This window comes from Bombina bombina, chromosome 8, assembly GCF_027579735.1.
Source record: "Bombina bombina isolate aBomBom1 chromosome 8, aBomBom1.pri, whole genome shotgun sequence".
NCBI lineage: Eukaryota > Metazoa > Chordata > Amphibia > Anura > Bombinatoridae > Bombina > Bombina bombina.
Genome location: NC_069506.1, coordinates 135,159,936 through 135,176,757, shown reverse-complemented (window position 1 = coordinate 135,176,757; position 16,822 = coordinate 135,159,936).

Here is a 16,822-nt window from a genome sequence, read left to right as displayed (position 1 = left end):
CGAAGTACTACTGGGCAACGATTTGGGCCCCATGACTTCTGCCTATGCTCCAGTATGCAACAACGAGGCGGACCCAGTGACTACACGGGCCCAAGCCCGGACGGAGCGAGAGCTTTCACCAGTGCGGGAGACACAGGTAAGACCTACCCCGACCTTGCCTGACAGGTTAGGCCCCATACCCTGGGACACCCCAGATGCTTTCGAGGCAGAGTCTAAGACTGACCCGACCTTACAAAAGTACCGGGAACGAGCAGAGACCGGAGGGGGCGGGGCAGATAACGAAACATTCTTATGGGAAAAAGGGAAACTATACCGCTGGACAGAGAAAAGGGGACAGCGTAGGCGACAGCTGGTAGTGCCCCACAAATACCGTCAAGAAATCCTCAAAATAGGCCACGACATCCCCTTAGCAGGCCACCTAGCCGTTACCCGTACCCTACACCGCATTACTCACACGTTCTTTTGGCCAGGGGTGCACGCTGACGTTAGAACTTACTGTAACACCTGCGATGTGTGTCAACGAGTAGGAAGGCGAGGCGATCACCCTAAAGCCCAGCTAGTAAATATGCCCATTGTAGAGGAACCCTTCAGCCGGGTTGCTATTGACCTAGTGGGACCACTGGCTACCCCTAGTCCCTCCGGTAAGCGATACATTCTTACCGTAGTGGACTACGCTACCAGGTACCCAGAGGCTGTCGCCCTATCCAACATACAAGCGGATACGGTAGCGAATGCACTAGTACAGGTGTTCTCCCGGGTAGGATTTCCAAAAGAAATCCTATCCGACCGAGGCACCCAATTTACGGCTGAATTGACCCAACAACTCTGGCAGGTTTGCAAAATTAAGTCCCTCCTAAGCTCCCCATACCACCCCCAGACGAACGGGCTGTGTGAGAGGTTCAATGGGACCCTCAAGCAAATGCTCAAGACGTTCACTCAGGAATACCGAGACTGGGAACGCTTCCTGCCGCACCTCCTATTTGCTTATCGGGAGGTGCCCCAGGAAACGACAGGGTTCTCTCCCTTCGAGTTGCTCTACGGAAGAAAGGTACGGGGACCCCTAAACCTGATCCGGGAGCACTGGGAGGGAGAGATGGAGGCTGACGGTGTCCCAATTGTGCCATACGTGCTGGAACTCAGGGACCGAATGGAGCAATTAGCCAAATCCGTGCGGGCTAATCTCCAGTTGGCCCAGAGAAGACAGAAAGTATGGTACGATCGGGGGGCCCGAAAGAGAATCTTCACCATAGGACAAAAGGTGTTAGTACTTAAGCCGGTGAAGACAGACAAATTGCAGGCGTCCTGGCAGGGTCCCTACCAGATCGTAGAGAAAAGGGGAGACACCACTTATGTGATAGCTAGCTGCCACGACAACAATCTTAGAAAGACATTCCATGTAAACATGCTCAAGGAATATTTTGAGCGACCAGAGAACGTGACGGCCATATGTTGTTCCCCTCAGGAAGACCCCGACAGTTTACCCATTCCAGACCTATTAGAAAAGAGCCTCCCCACAGGTATAGTGGCTCAGGTTCAGATAGGGGACCGACTTAGCCCCACTGAAAGGGAGCAGCTCAACCAACTCCTCCAGTCCAAACACCTCACCTTCTCCCCGAAGCCAGGGTACACTACTTTAACCACCCACCAGGTAGATACTCCGGGACAAGCTCCCTTGCGCCAGGCTCCGTACCGAATCCCCGAAGCAGTTAGGACAGGAATGAAGAAGGAGATCGATGAGATGCTCCAGCTCAGGGTAATTGAGCCCTCCGATAGTCCCTGGGCCTCCCCAGTTGTCTTGGTGCCCAAGAAAGGTGGGACCACCCGGTTCTGCGTAGACTATCGGAGGCTCAATGAAAATACCGTGACGGACGCTTACCCTATGCCCAGGGTAGACGAGCTACTCGATCGTATAGCCAGGGGAAATTACCTGACCACTATTGACCTCTGCAAAGGTTACTGGCAGATTCCCCTGGCCCCGGAGGCTATCCCCAAGTCGGCATTCGTCACCCCATTCGGCTTATATCAGTTTAGGGTAATGCCGTTTGGGATGAAGAATGCCCCAGCTACATTCCAGCGCTTGGTGGATAGGCTCCTGGATGGCTTCCAGAGTTTTGCTTGCGCCTACCTGGACGACATAGCGATCCACAGTGAGTCCTGGGAGGACCACTTAGCTCATGTGGGAATGGTTCTGGATCAGATCCGGGCTGCTGGCCTGACTCTGAAGCCAGAAAAATGCCACTTTGGGATGGCCGAGGTACAGTACCTGGGTCACCGGGTGGGGTGTGGAAAGCAGCGACCAGAGCCGGCCAAAATAGAAGCTGTCGCCAATTGGCCCACCCCCATCACTAAGACTCAGGTCCTAGCCTTCCTGGGCACGGCAGGGTACTATAGACGGTTCGTACCAGACTACAGCACACTTGCCAAACCCCTGACTGACTTGACCAAGAAGAACTTACCTCGACAGGTCCTGTGGTCTCCCCACTGTGAAACGGCTTTCCAGGCTCTCAAAAATGCTCTAATTAACGCTCCTGTCTTGGCGGCCCCAGCCCTTAACAAACGTTTTATCGTCCATACCGATGCTTCCATGTTCGGGCTGGGAGCCGTCCTCAGCCAAGTAGGCGAAGATGGAGGGGAGCATCCAGTTGCCTACATCAGCCGGAAGCTCCTGCCCCGCGAAGTCAGCTATGCAGCGGTCGAAAAGGAGTGTTTGGCTTTGGTGTGGGCATTAAAGAAATTGACTCCCTATTTATATGGTCAGGAGTTCACTCTGGTCACCGACCATAACCCGTTGGTGTGGCTGAACCGGGTCTCTGGAGATAACGGCAGGCTATTACGTTGGAGCTTATCGTTGCAAACCTTCAATTTCACCATTACTTACAGACCTGGGAAACAGAATGGCAACGCCGACGGGTTGTCCAGACAAACCGACCTCAGCCCCGCATAACCAGCGGTCTGGACAGCCTTAGTCTGCCCCGAAAAGGGGTCAGACCGTGTCTGCCAGAGTGTTCCACAGAAAGGGAGCAATGTTACAGAAGCATTAGTTATTTTGTTGTGAAAAGCTTATTTCCCAGCAGCAATGCCTGAACCAGCAAGCCAGCGCCTAAGAAGGGCTCCAAGAAAACCGTAACAAGTTTCATTTCATAAAGAGTTAACTCTTTTTTTTCAGCTTTTAGAAACTATTGTCTAATCACCTCTGGAGCCAGACTGCTAATTGATAAGATGAACTTGTAAACTTGTTATCTTAAGTACTGTAATCCTATTGTGGCCTGTCAAAGGACAGTGCTCTCTATCTAAATGTGTGATGGGGGATTTTGTGCTTCCCCCCTTCTCCCCCTGGGAGTGCCCTGTGTGCATGTAACCTTAATAAAAAGCAGGCTGGGCATCCCAGTCCTGAGTTCTTGTTTTGACCCTCAATCGCAGCGTTGACTCGTTTTTGTGGGCAGAAGGGTATCCTAGCTGTACTGCAGCTAAGGGAGATTATTCTATATTTGCGAGACTCATATAGAATACTATGGAAAGCAGCTTCTCCCCTCTTTAGCAATAGGGATCCAGGCTACTAAGCGGTCCATCTCTCAGCGAGACTAAAGGTAACCGTAACAGCTGGTATTACAGGTTTTTCCAAACCCGGCGTTAACCGCAAAAAAGTGATCGTAGAGCTCCACATCTCACCTCAATAACAGCACTGCTTACGTTAGCGGTGAGCTGGCTGAATGTGCTTGTGCACTATTTCCCCATAGGAATCAATGGGAGAGAGGCGGCTGAAAAAAAACCTAACACCTGCAAAAAAGCAGCGTTCCTAACGCAGCCCCATTGATTCCTATGGGGAAAATACATTTATGTCTACACCTAACACCCTAACACAGAGCTTTCCAAACTGTTCATGTTGGCGACATACTTTTTAGACCTACATCATTTCGTGACACAGTAATTCAGTTGTACCAGCAAACAGGAGGTTAAACTAACTTGTTTTAAAAGATACGGACACATACATAAATTATATAATAATGAAATGTATTTACAAGTAACAGTAAGTATGTGCAAGAATTAAAAAAAGTTTAATAACACCAATAGCTACTTACTATTTTAATGGGATGTATGAGGTTGATGGGATGAGCACAGTTTCTGAATATTTGGTGGAATATTAGCTAAATACACTCGCATTTCATCATCATGCATTTTTAAGCTTCCCCTTCCTATCCATATCTCAAGAGCAGGAGCAGCAATGCACTACTGGGAGCTAGTTGCAACAAAAAAAAACCCCCACTGACTTCAGCTCAGCATTTAAGCTGCTGCCCTCAGAGCTCCGTGAGTCCGACTGACTACTGCCCACCTTGCAAACACACTACTGGTCCCACTCACAGACTACACGTGCAGTCACGAGCCAATTAAGGAGACTACACGTGTAGTCAGGAGCCAATGTGCCAATGGGAATAGTTTCAGTTCCCACTGAGCTGCGCCAATAGGTTAAGATGATCTGTGACTCCCTAGGTATCAATCACATGTCAACCATATGATATGCATAGAAGGCAGGTGAAAAGTCAGAAACCAAAAAAAAAAATTTTTAAATTTGTGCTGAAGCAAGGACACACCTACACACTGCTGCCGACACACTAGTGTGTCCCAAAACACAGTTTGGAAAGCACTGCCCTAACATGAACCCTGAGTCTAAACATCCCTAATCTTACACTTATTAACCCCTAATATGCCGCCCCCGACATCACTGCCACCTACATTATACTTATTAACCCCTAATCTTCCTTCCCCAATGTCGCTGCAACCTACCTACATTTCTTAACCCCTAATCTGCCACCCCCTACTTCGCCGCCACTATATTAAAGTTATTAACCCCTAAACCTAAGTCTAACCCTAACACCCCCTAACTTAAATATAATTTAAATAAATCTAAATAAAATTAATATCATTAACTAAAGTATTCCTATTTAAAACTAAATACTTACCTGTAAAATAAACCCTAAGCTAGCTACAATATAACTAATAGTTACATTGTAGCTAGCTTAGGGTTTATTTTTATTTTACAGGCAACTTTGTATTTATTTTAACTAGGTAGAATAGTTATTAAATAGTTATTAACTATTTAATAACTACCTAGCTAAAATAAAGACAAAAGTACCTGTAAAATAAAACTTAACCTAAGTTACAATTACACTTAATACTACCACTATAATTAAATTAATTCCCTAAATTAAATAAAATTATCTAAAGTACAAAAAAAACACTAAATTACAGAAAATAATAAAAAAAATACAAGATTTTTAAGCTAATTACACCTAATCTAATCCCCCTAACAAAGTAAAATAGCCCCCCCAAAATAAAAAAAAAGCCCTACCCTACACTAAATTACAAATAGCCCTTAAAAGGGCCTTTTGCGAGGCATTGCCCCAAAGTAATCAGCTCTTTTACCTGTAAAAAAATTACAAATCCCCCCCAACATTAAAACCCACCACCCACACAACCAACCCTACTCTAAAACCCACCCAATCCCCCCTTAAAAAAATCCTAACACTAATCCCCTGAAGATCACCCTACCGGGAGACGTCTTCAACCAAGCCGGGCAGAAGTGGTCCTCCAGACGGGCAGAAGTCTTTATCCAGACGGCATCTTCTATCTTCATCCATCCAATTAAGGTAGAAAAAATGAAGGTACCTTTAAGTGACGTCATCCAAGATGGTGCCCCTTCAATTCCGATTGGCTGATAGAATTCTATCAGCCAATCAGAATTAAGGTAGAAAAAATCCTATTGGCTGATGCAATCACAGATCATCTCTAATTACTATTGGGAATATCACTCCTGCCCAGCAGGAGGAGGCAAAAAGCACCACAGCAAAGCTGTTAAATATCACCTCCCTTCCCTCCAACCCCAGTCATTCGACTGAAGTAAAAGGAGAGAAAGGAAGTAACAAGGTGCAGAGGTGCCTGAGGTTTATAACATGAAAAACTGTCTAAATAAACAGGGTGGGCCGTGGACTCACCGTGTCAAGAAATAAATACATTTATCAGGTAAGCATATATTTTGTTTTCTTTCTAATGACACGGTGAGTCCACGGATCATCTCTAATTACTATTGGGAATCAATACCCAAGTTAGAGGACACAGATAAGGGAGGGAAAAGACAGGGTACCTAAACGGAAGGCACCACTGTTTGAAGACCCTTTCTCACAAAAGAAGCCTCAGCCGAGGCAAAAGTTTAAAATTTATCCCCTCCATGACTGTTCCACTGTGCAGGGCAATAGGGAATCTCACTCACTGGGCCCGTGCCCAGCACCCTGTTCCCCCTTCTAATTGTTTACTTGCCTGCCAGCTGTCCCCCTACGTTTTCAGACTGAGCCCCACAAGTTGGCTGTTATTATGTGTTGCAGCATTGCGGGCTGTGCGTGAGTATGATCATGCTTTCTAACATAGCTGTAATGCCCATATTCAATGCTCATACTCACGCACAGCCCACAATGCTGCAACATAGCATATCGCTAAGGGGATAATTGAGCAAACGAGACGTACACAAAAGCTTGGAGAATATTGCATATATAGTACATTATACGCAATGTAAACTTTGATAACTAGTAGAGCACCGTGCTTATTAGTCACAAGCTACAAGGAGGAGGCTGCTGGCATGTACTACTACATACGGGGAGTAAAGCAAACTAACACACAATGCACGGTATACCGCAGTATTCACGCACAACACGTACAGCCGCACATACTGTTATCACTCACGGTTATGCACTAAGATGCCGCGCACATATCTTCAGCTCCGGTCATATATATTTATTATAATGCGTGTGGTGTAGATTCCAAGTGGGGGCATCTGAGGACTGTCCGTTCTCCTATGGTCCCTAAATAGAAGCCGTGTGTTGACATTTCTGAATTGTGTAAGAATGCCCATATTCAATATTCATATTCAGCATCTGTTTAGGGACCATAGGAGAATGGACAGTCCTCAGATGCCCCCGCTTGGAATCTACACCACAGGCATTATAATAAATATATATGACCGGAGCTGAAGATATGTGCACGGCATCTTAGTGCATAATCGTGAGTGATAACAGTATGTGCGGCTGGACGTGTTGTGCGTGAATACTGCGGTATACCGTGCATTGTGTGTTAGTTTGCTTTACTCCCTGTATGTAGTAGTACATGCCAGCAGCCTCCTCCTTGTAGCTTGTGACTAAGTGGAACAGTCACGGAGGGGATTGTAATTGACATGTATTAGCAGCTCCAGCATGGGGGCTGGCTATAAGGACACTAGCTAGGGAGCGAGGAAAAACTCCTTGCTTTGTAGCTAGTGTGTCCTACGAGCGTATTCTTATGTAGTGAAACTTTGTCATCAATTTTAGAAGCTTTAGCAGAAAAATTGCTAATACATGTCAATTACAAACTTTATATTCTTTGAATTTTTTATTTAAATACCCCATATTTTTTTGAGTGCATAATGTCCCTTTAATATTCCTATCCGAAACCACTTTAGGAAAGAAACCTAACTTGGTACGCAGAACTACCTTATACGAATTAGACATGTGCGATTCGGTTCGGTTCGATTCGGAAATTCGGAAAATTCTGCAAATTCGGAGATTCGGATCGAACCGAATCTCCGAATTAAAATAGTGCCGAATCTACCGAATAAATCTGAATTACTTTGGATTTATTCGGATTTATTCGGTAGATTCGGATGGCCATGGATTACACTAGTATTGTACAGTATATTAGGTTATATCACTCTGCTATGAGTTACACCTAATGTACAGTACATAATACTAGTCTAATCCCACCTAACACTTACCGAAATTCCGAATTTCCGAACCGAATCCAGCCGAATTTATTCGAATCCGAATGAATCCGAAACAAATCCGAACCGAATTTATTCGAATCCGAATGAATCCGAAACAAATCCGAACCGAATTGATTCAAATTTTTCCGAATTCGAATCATTCCGAACCGAAATTCGAAAAAATCCGAATCGATCCGAACCGAATTTTTTCGCCATGCACATATCTACGAATGAAAAATAAGGTATGGGGATTCACACTGCAACGCCGAGAGCTCAGAGACTCTACGAGCAGATGAAATTGCAATGAGAAATAAAACTTTCCAAGATAAGATCTTAATATCTAAAGAATGCATAGGCTCAAACGGAGCCTGCTGAAGAACTTTAAGAACAAGGTTAAGACTCCAGGGAGGAGTAACAGGTTTGAATACAGCATGATTCTGACTAAGGCCTGACAGAACGATTGCACATCTGGAACATCCGCCAGACGTTTATGTAACAAAATAGACAAGGCAGATATTTGACCCTTCAAGGCACTTGCCGACAAACCCTTCTCCAAACCCTCCTGGAGAAAAGACAGAATTCTAGGAATCCGAACTCTACTCCAAGAGTAGCCTCTGGATTTACACCAATACAGATATTTACGCCATATCTTATAGTAAAACGTTCTGGTAACAGGCTTACGAGCCTGAATCATGGTCTCAATGACCGACTCAGAAAACCCATGCTTAGATAAAATTAAGCGTTCAATCTCCAAACAGTCAGCTTCAGAGAAACGAGATTTGGATGAAGGAAGGGCTCTAGAAGTAGAAGGTCCTTCCTCAGTGGAAGCCTCCAAGGTGGGAGAAATGACATCTCCACTAGGTCTGCATACCAGATCCTGCGAGGCCACGCCGGTGCAATGAGGATCACTGACGCCTTCTCCTGTTTGATTCGAGCAATGACCCAAGGAAAGAGAGCGAAAGGAGGAAACAGGTATGCTAGACTGAAATTCCAAGGAACCGTCAGAACATCTATCAGTACCGCCTGAGGATCCCTTGACCTCGACCCGTACCTCGGAAGCTTGGCATTCTGTCGAGATGCCATGAGATCCAGCTCTGGCTGTCCCCATTTGAGAATCAAGTTGGCAAACACCTCCGGATGAAGTTCCCACTCCCCCCCCCCGGGTGAAAAGTTTGTCTGCTCAGAAAATCCGCTTCCCAATTGTCCACTCCTGGAATGTGGATCGCAGATAGACAGCAGTTGTGGGTCTCCGCCCACTGAATAATTTTGGCTACCTCTGTTATGGCAAAGGAACTCTGAGTTCCTCCCTGATGTTTGATGTAAGCCACTGAAGTTATGTAGTCCAACTGGAACCTGATAAACCGGGCTGAAGCTAACTGAGGCCAAGCCAGAAGAGCATTGAAGATTGCCCTCAGCTCTAGGATGTTTATGGGGAGAACAGACTCCTCCCGAGTCCATGTCCCCGAGTCCATGTCCCCTGAGCCTTTAGTGAGCCCCAGACTGCTCCCCATCTGCAGGCTGGCATCCGTTGTCACAATCACCCAGGTGGGTCTGTGGAAGCAGGTTCCCTGGGAGAGATGTTCCAGAGACAACCACCAAAGAAGAGAATCTCTTGTCGCCAGATCCAAATGTAATCACGGGGACAGATCTGCATAATCCCCGTTCCATTGCCTGAGCATGCTTAACTGCAGAAGTCTGAGATGGAACAGGGCAAACGGAATGATGTCCAAGGCAGCTACCATCAGACCGATCACCTCCATACATTGAGCCACTGACGGCCAAGGAGAGGACTGAAGGGCCAGACGAGAGTCAAAGATCTTTGATTTTCTGACCTCTGTCATAAATATTTTCATTGATAGGGAATCTATTATGGTTCCCAAGAACACTACCTTGTAGCTGGAATTAAGGAACTCTTCCCCAAATTCACCTTCTATCCGTGAGAACGCAGAAAGGATAACAACATCTCCGTGTGGGAGTTCGCTTGTTGAAAGGATGACACCTAAACCAGAATGTCGTCCAGATAAGGCGCCACTGCAATGCCCCGCAACCGGAGCACCGCCAACAGGGATCCCAGGAACTTTGAAAAAATTCTGGCAGCTGTGGCAAGGCCAAATGGAAGAGCCACGAACTGGAAGTGTTTGTCTAGAAAAGCGAACCTCAGAAACTTGTGATGATCCCTGTGGATAGGAACATTTAGGCAAGCATCCTTCAAATCTACTGTTGTCATGAATTGACCCTCTTGAACCAAGGGAAGAATGGAACAAATAGTTTCCATCTTGAAGGACGGTACTCTGAGGAACTTGTTTAGACTTTTGAGGTCTAAAATTGGTCTGAAAGTTCCCTCTTTTTTGGGAACCACGAACAGATTGGAGTAAAATCCCAGACCCTGTTCCTGCATTGGAGCAGGAACTATCACTCACAGGTCGGAAAGGTCTCGAACACAGTGTAATAATGCCTCTCTTTTTATCTGGTCTACAGATAATCTTGAGAGCAGAAATCTGACCCTGGAAGGAAAAGTCTTGAACTCCAGTTTGTATCCTTGGGACACGATATCCACCGCCCAGGGATCCGGAACATCCAAACCCAGGCCTGAGCGAAGAAGGAAATTCTGCCCCCCTCCAGACCCTTCATGCTAACTTTGAGTCATTAACAGGTTTCTTAGATTGCTTTCCCTTGCTCCAAGACAGGTTGGTCATCCAGGAAGGTTTTGAATGATCTTGCTTGGTAGAGGGAGAGGAAGGCTTACCTTTGAAGTTGAGGGAGGAAATTGCCCTTTCCCCCCATAATGTCAGAAATAATTTCCGCCAAGTCCGGCCCAAACAAGGTCTTACCCTTGTAGGGAATCACCAAAAGTTTAGACTTAGATGAAACATCAGCAGACCAGGATTTTAACCATAAAGCTCTGCGGGCCAGAATGGCAAAACCAGAAATCTTTGCTCCCAGCTTGATAACTTGAAGGGAAGCATCTGTAATAAAGGAATTGGCCAACTTAAAGGCCTTCATCCTGTCCTGGATCTCTTCAAGGGGAGTTTCGGTCTGAATAGATTCAGACAACGCATCGACCAGTACGCTGCCACACTAGTGATGGTAGCAATACGCACTGCCGGTTGCCATTGTAAATCCTGGTGTAAATACATCTTTTTGAGATGGGAACTATGGGAATAGTGGTTCTCTTAGCCAAAGTGGAAATTGTCCCTTCCACCTTGGGAACCGTCTGCCAAGACTCCTTGATAGAGTCAGCAATAGGAAACATCTTCTCAAAAATAGGGGAAGGAGAAAAACTAAATTTATGCTTACCTGATAAATTACTTTCTTTTACGATATGACGAGTCCACTGTTTTCATCCTTACTTGTGGGATATTAACCTCCTGCTAACAGGAAGTGGCAAAGAGCACCACAGCAGAGCTGTATATATAGCCCCTCCCCTTCCCCTCCACCATCAGTCATTTGGCCGAAGGTATAGGAAGAGAAAAAGCCAAGGCTAAAAAGGTGCAGAGGTGACTGAAGTTTACAAAAAATATAAAGAAAAACTGTCTTAAAAAGAACAGGGTGGGCCGTGGACTCATCATATCGTAAAAGAAAGTAATTTATCAGGTAAGCATAAATTTAGTTTTCTTTTACAAAGATATGACGAGTCCACGGATTTCATCCTTACTTGTGGGAAACCAATACCAAAGCAATAGGACACGGATGAAAGGGAGGGACAAGACAGGAACCTAAACGGAAGGCACCACTGCTTGAAGAACCTGTCTCCCAAAGATAGCCTCAGAAGAAGCAAAAGTATCAAATTTGGAAAATTTGGAAAAAGTGTGAAGGGACGACCAAGTAGCAGCCTTACAAATCTGTTCCACAGATGCATCGTTTTTAAAAGCCCATGTGAAAGCCACAGCCCTAGAAGAATGAGCCATAATTCTTTCAGGAGGCTGCTACCCAGCAGTCTCATATGCCAGGCTGATGATACTTCTCAGCCAAAATGAAAGAGAGGTAGCCGTAGCTTTCTGACCCCTACGCTTTCCAGAATAAACAATGAATAATGAAGATGATTGACGGAAATCCTTAGTTGCCTGTAAGTAAAACTTTAAGGCACGGACCACGTCCAAGCTATGTAACAGACGCGCCTTCTTAGAAGAAGGATTAGGACACAAGGAAGGAACAACAATTTCCTGATTAATATTCTTATTCGAAACAACCTTAGGAAGGAACCCAGGTTTGGTACGTAAAAACCACCTTATTAGAATGAAATATGAGATAAGGCAAATCACACTGTAATGCTGAAAGCTCAGAAACTCTTTGAGCAGAAGAAATAGCAACCAAAAACAGAACTTTCCAAGATAATAGTTTAATATCTATGGAATGCATAGGTTCAAACTGAACCCCTTGCAGAACTTGAAGAACTAAATTCAAACTCCAGGGAGGAGAAATATATCTAAATACAGGCTTAATTCTAGATAGAGCCTGACAAAAAGACTGAACAACTGATACATTTGCCAAACGTTTGTGAAACAGAATTGACAAAGCTGAAATTTGTCCCCTTAAGGAACTTGCTGATAACCCTTTCTCCAATCCTTCTTGGAGAAAAGACAAAATCCTAGGAATCCTAACTTTACTCCATGAGTAACCCTTGGATTCACACCAAAAAGATATTTACACCATATCTTATGATAGATTTTTCTAGTGACAGGCTTTCTAGCCTGCATCAAAGTATTGATAAATGAACCAGAGAATCCTTGCTTCGATAAAATCAAGCGTTCAATCTCCACGCAGTAAGTTGCTGAGAAATTAGATTTAGATGTTGGAAAGGACCTTGAATGAGAAGGTCCTGTCTCAACGGAAGTTTAAACGGTGGCAGAGAGGACATGTCCACTAGATCCGCATACCAAGTCCTGCGTGGCCACACAGGTGCTATCAGGATCACTGAAGCTCTCTCCTGTTTGATTCAAGCAATCACGTATGGGAGGAGAGGAAATGGCGGAAACACATAAGCTAGGCTGAACAACCAAGGTACTGCCAAGGCATCTATCAGTTCGGCCTGAAGATCCCTTGACCGGGATCCGTATCTTGGAAGCTTGGCATTCTGACGAGATGCTATCAAAAACAATTCCGGTCTGCCCCATCTGAGAATCAATGAAGCAAATACCTCTGGGTGAAGTTCCCACTCCCACGGATGAAAAGTCTGTCGACTTAGAAAATCTGCTTCCCAGTTCTCTACCCCTGGGATGTAGATCGCTGACAGATGACAAGAGTGGGCCTCTGCCCAACTGATTATCTTGGATACTTCTATCATCGCTAAGGAACTCCTTGTTCCCCCCTGATGATTGACATATGCCACAGTCGTTATCTTGTCCGACTGGAATCTGATGAATTTGGCCGAAGCCAACTGTGGCCACGCCTGAAGCGCATTGAATATTGCTCTCAGTTCCAGAAAATTGATTGGAAGTAGAGACTCCACCTGAGTCCAAACACCCTGAGCCTTCAGGGAGCTTCAAACTGCACCCCAGCCCAGAAGGCTGGCATCTGTTGTCACTATCACCCACGAGGGTCTGCGGAAACAAGTCCCCTGGGACAGATGATCTGGCGACAACCACCAAAGAAGAGAGTTTCTGGTCTCTTGATCCAGAATTATCTTTGGAGATAAATCCGCATAATCCCCATTCCACTGACCGAGCATGCACAGTTGCAGTGGTCTGAGATGAAAACGAGCAAACAGATGTCCATTGCCGCTACCATTAATCCGATTACCTCCATACACTGAGCCACTGATGGCTGAGAAATGGACAGAAGTGCTTGGCAAGTATTCAAAATCTTTGATTTTCTGACCTCCGTCAGAAATACTTCCATGGCTACCGAGTCTATCAGAGTTCCCAGAAAAGGAACCCTTGTCTGTGGAACAAGTGAACTCTTCTCTATGTTCACCTTCCAGCCGTGAGTTCTCAGAAAACACAACATTGTGTCCATGTGAGATTTTGTCAGATGATATGTTAATGCCTGAATCATAATATCGTCCAGATAAGGCGCCATCGCTATCCCTTGTGGTCTGAGAACCGCCAAAAGAGACCCTAGAACCTTTGTGAAGATTCTGGGTGCTGTGGCAAACCCGAAAGGAAGAGCCACAAACTGATAATGTTTGTTCAAGAAGGCAAACCTTAGAAACTGATGATGATCTTTGTGGATTGGAATATGAAGGTAAGCATTCTTCAAATCCACGGTAGTCATATATTGACCCTCCTGGATCATTGGCAAAATCATTCGAATTGTCTCCATCTTGAATGATGGAACTCTTACGCCTAGATTTAGAGTTCTGCGTTAGCCGTCAAAACCAGCGTTAAGGGGTCCTAACGCTGCTTTTTACCGCCCGCTGGTATTTAGAGTCAGTCAGGAAAGGGTCTAACACTCACTTTCCAGCCACGACTTTTCCATACCGCAGATCCCCTTACGCCAATTGCATATCTTATCTTTTCAATGGGATCTTCCTAACGCTGGTATTTAGAGTCTTGCAAACAATTCCTGAAAAACAGAAAAAATGAGAGGCGCTCTTGGTGTAGTATGTCTTATACAGACATCAAAAGATAAGACAGAGATGGAGATATACTCACAAACGATGTTGCACATGCAGTGCAATAACGGACAAGCCGAAGCTTCAGAGCCGTTCGGCTGACTCGCTTAGGCAATGGACGCTTGAGGTCAGAACGAGGCTCCCCACAGTGACTGCTTCCAATGGCACTCCTGATCCGGGATACCAAACAGCTTACCGATGTGCATTTAACCCCAATAGAGAAGCTCCAACCAGGCGGATTTCAAGACAAAGGGGTATAAATGAAATACCAATATCCAGAGCAAGGATAAAAACAGTAGATATTTTATTAAAACAAATAAAATTGTTCCTTAGCAACGCGTTTCTCGGCTGAGTGCCGTTTCATCAGGCTATATCAGATATAGCCTGATGAAATGGCACTCAGCCGAGAAACGCATTGCTAAGCAACAATTTTATTTGTTTTAATAAATATCAGCCGAACGGCTCTGAAGCTTCAGCTTGTCGGTTATTGCACTGCATGTGCAACATCGTTTGTGAATATATCTCCATCTCTGTCTTATCTTTTGATGTCTGTATAAGACATACTACACCAAAAGCGCCTCTCATTTTTTCTGTTTTTCAGGAATTGTTTGCATCTATATCATACTGGAGAGAGCTGCCCGTCCTCTGTATTTCCCTGAACATACGTATCTGGATCAGCTTATATCTGGACTTTTGTAATTATTATTACGTTTATTGTGGACATTATTAATTTCTTTTATGAACCATATAATTGGACTTTTAGGTATTTTTTGCAGTAAGAATTATGTGTTATGATAGAGATTAACTCATATTGGCTTATATATATTTAGCCTGATCACTATATTCAATAAGGTTTATCATATTATTTATATTAGGTGCACCTCCTTATTAGACACCTTTTACCTGGCTAGGTTAGGTGGGAGTTTGTTGTTATATTTAGAGTCTTGGCTGAAGTGAGCGGTAGACCCTCTACCGACAAGACTCCAGCCGCAGAAAAAAGTCAGGAGTTAAGAGCTTTCTAGGCTAACGCCGGTTTATAAAGCTCTTAACTACTGTGCTCTAAAGTACACTAACACCCATAAACTACCTATGAACCCCTAAACCGATGTCCCCCAACATCGCCGCCACTCTAATACATTTTTTTAACCCATAATCTGCCGACCGGACACCGCCGCCACCTACATTATCCCTATAAACCCCTAATCTGCTGCCCCTAACACCGCCGACACCTACATAATATTTATTAACCCCTAATCTGCCCCCCAACGTCGCCGCTACCTACCTACACTTATTAACCCCTAATCTGCCGACCGGACCTCGCCACTACTCTAATAAATGTATTAACCCCTAAAGCTAAGTCTAACCCTAACCCTAACACCCCCCTAAGTTAAATATAATTTTATTCTAACGAAATAAATTATTTCTTATTAAAAATATTAATCCTATTTAAAGCTAAATACTTACCTGTAAAATAAACCCTAAAATAGCTACAATATAAATAATAATTACATTGTAGCTATTTTAGGATTTATATTTATTTTACAGGCAACTTTGTATTTATTTTAACCAGGTACAATAGCTATTAAATAGTTATTTACTATTTAATAGCTACCTAGTTAAAATAATTACAAAATTACCTGTAAAATAAATCCTAACCTAAGTTACAATTAATATCTAACAACGTAAATAAGAGAGTAGAAACCTAAAATACAGGTAACTAAAAGTCTAGGCAAAAGAAAGCACAGCTGTATGTAATAAATGAGAGACTAGGGCGAATTCTTGAAATACAAATAGATTTAATAAAGTTACACTAAATAAGTGCATACATCCAAACATACAATCACATACATACAGGGATATAGAAGATGCATAAAAATGTCAGATGGGCCGTGCAGGGGACTGGTGCACCAGTATACAAAAATAGGCAAATGTTCGTCACTTTGCATGTATAGGTAATATATAATTGTAATCCAAAGTATAGTGCGTGTCCTTAAAGATGCACAGACCAAGTGGATACAGTCTTACCCCTTCGTGTCTAAATGTACATAGTAGCGTGAGATCATCAGGAGTCAAGGGGAGCTTACCCTCGCCGCATCTTTTTCACAGGCATGTGTAAAGTGCAAATAGATAACAGTTCATTAGAATACCTGTCTTTTTCACGCGGTTGCTCTACCCTGAATTGTAGCTCCTGAGACACTGAAATTTCCAGATGAGACAAGGGGTAGACCACAGTCAGGCAAAAGGTCCTCTGACAAAGTGCTGCAAACCGACGAGTCTTAGAGCTCGTTTCACTCCTTTCAATACAGCAGCATGGAGCTTCTTCCGGGTGCTGACGTCACGTCAGTAGCTGTACTGATTTATAAGAATTTGGCCGCACTGGTAGTGAATGTCATTGGTAGAAAAATCTGTCATTCAAAACGGCTTTGATACTTTGTAGCAACATTTTGCTTTTTTGTAGATCAGTACAGCAAAGGGTTATATACAAG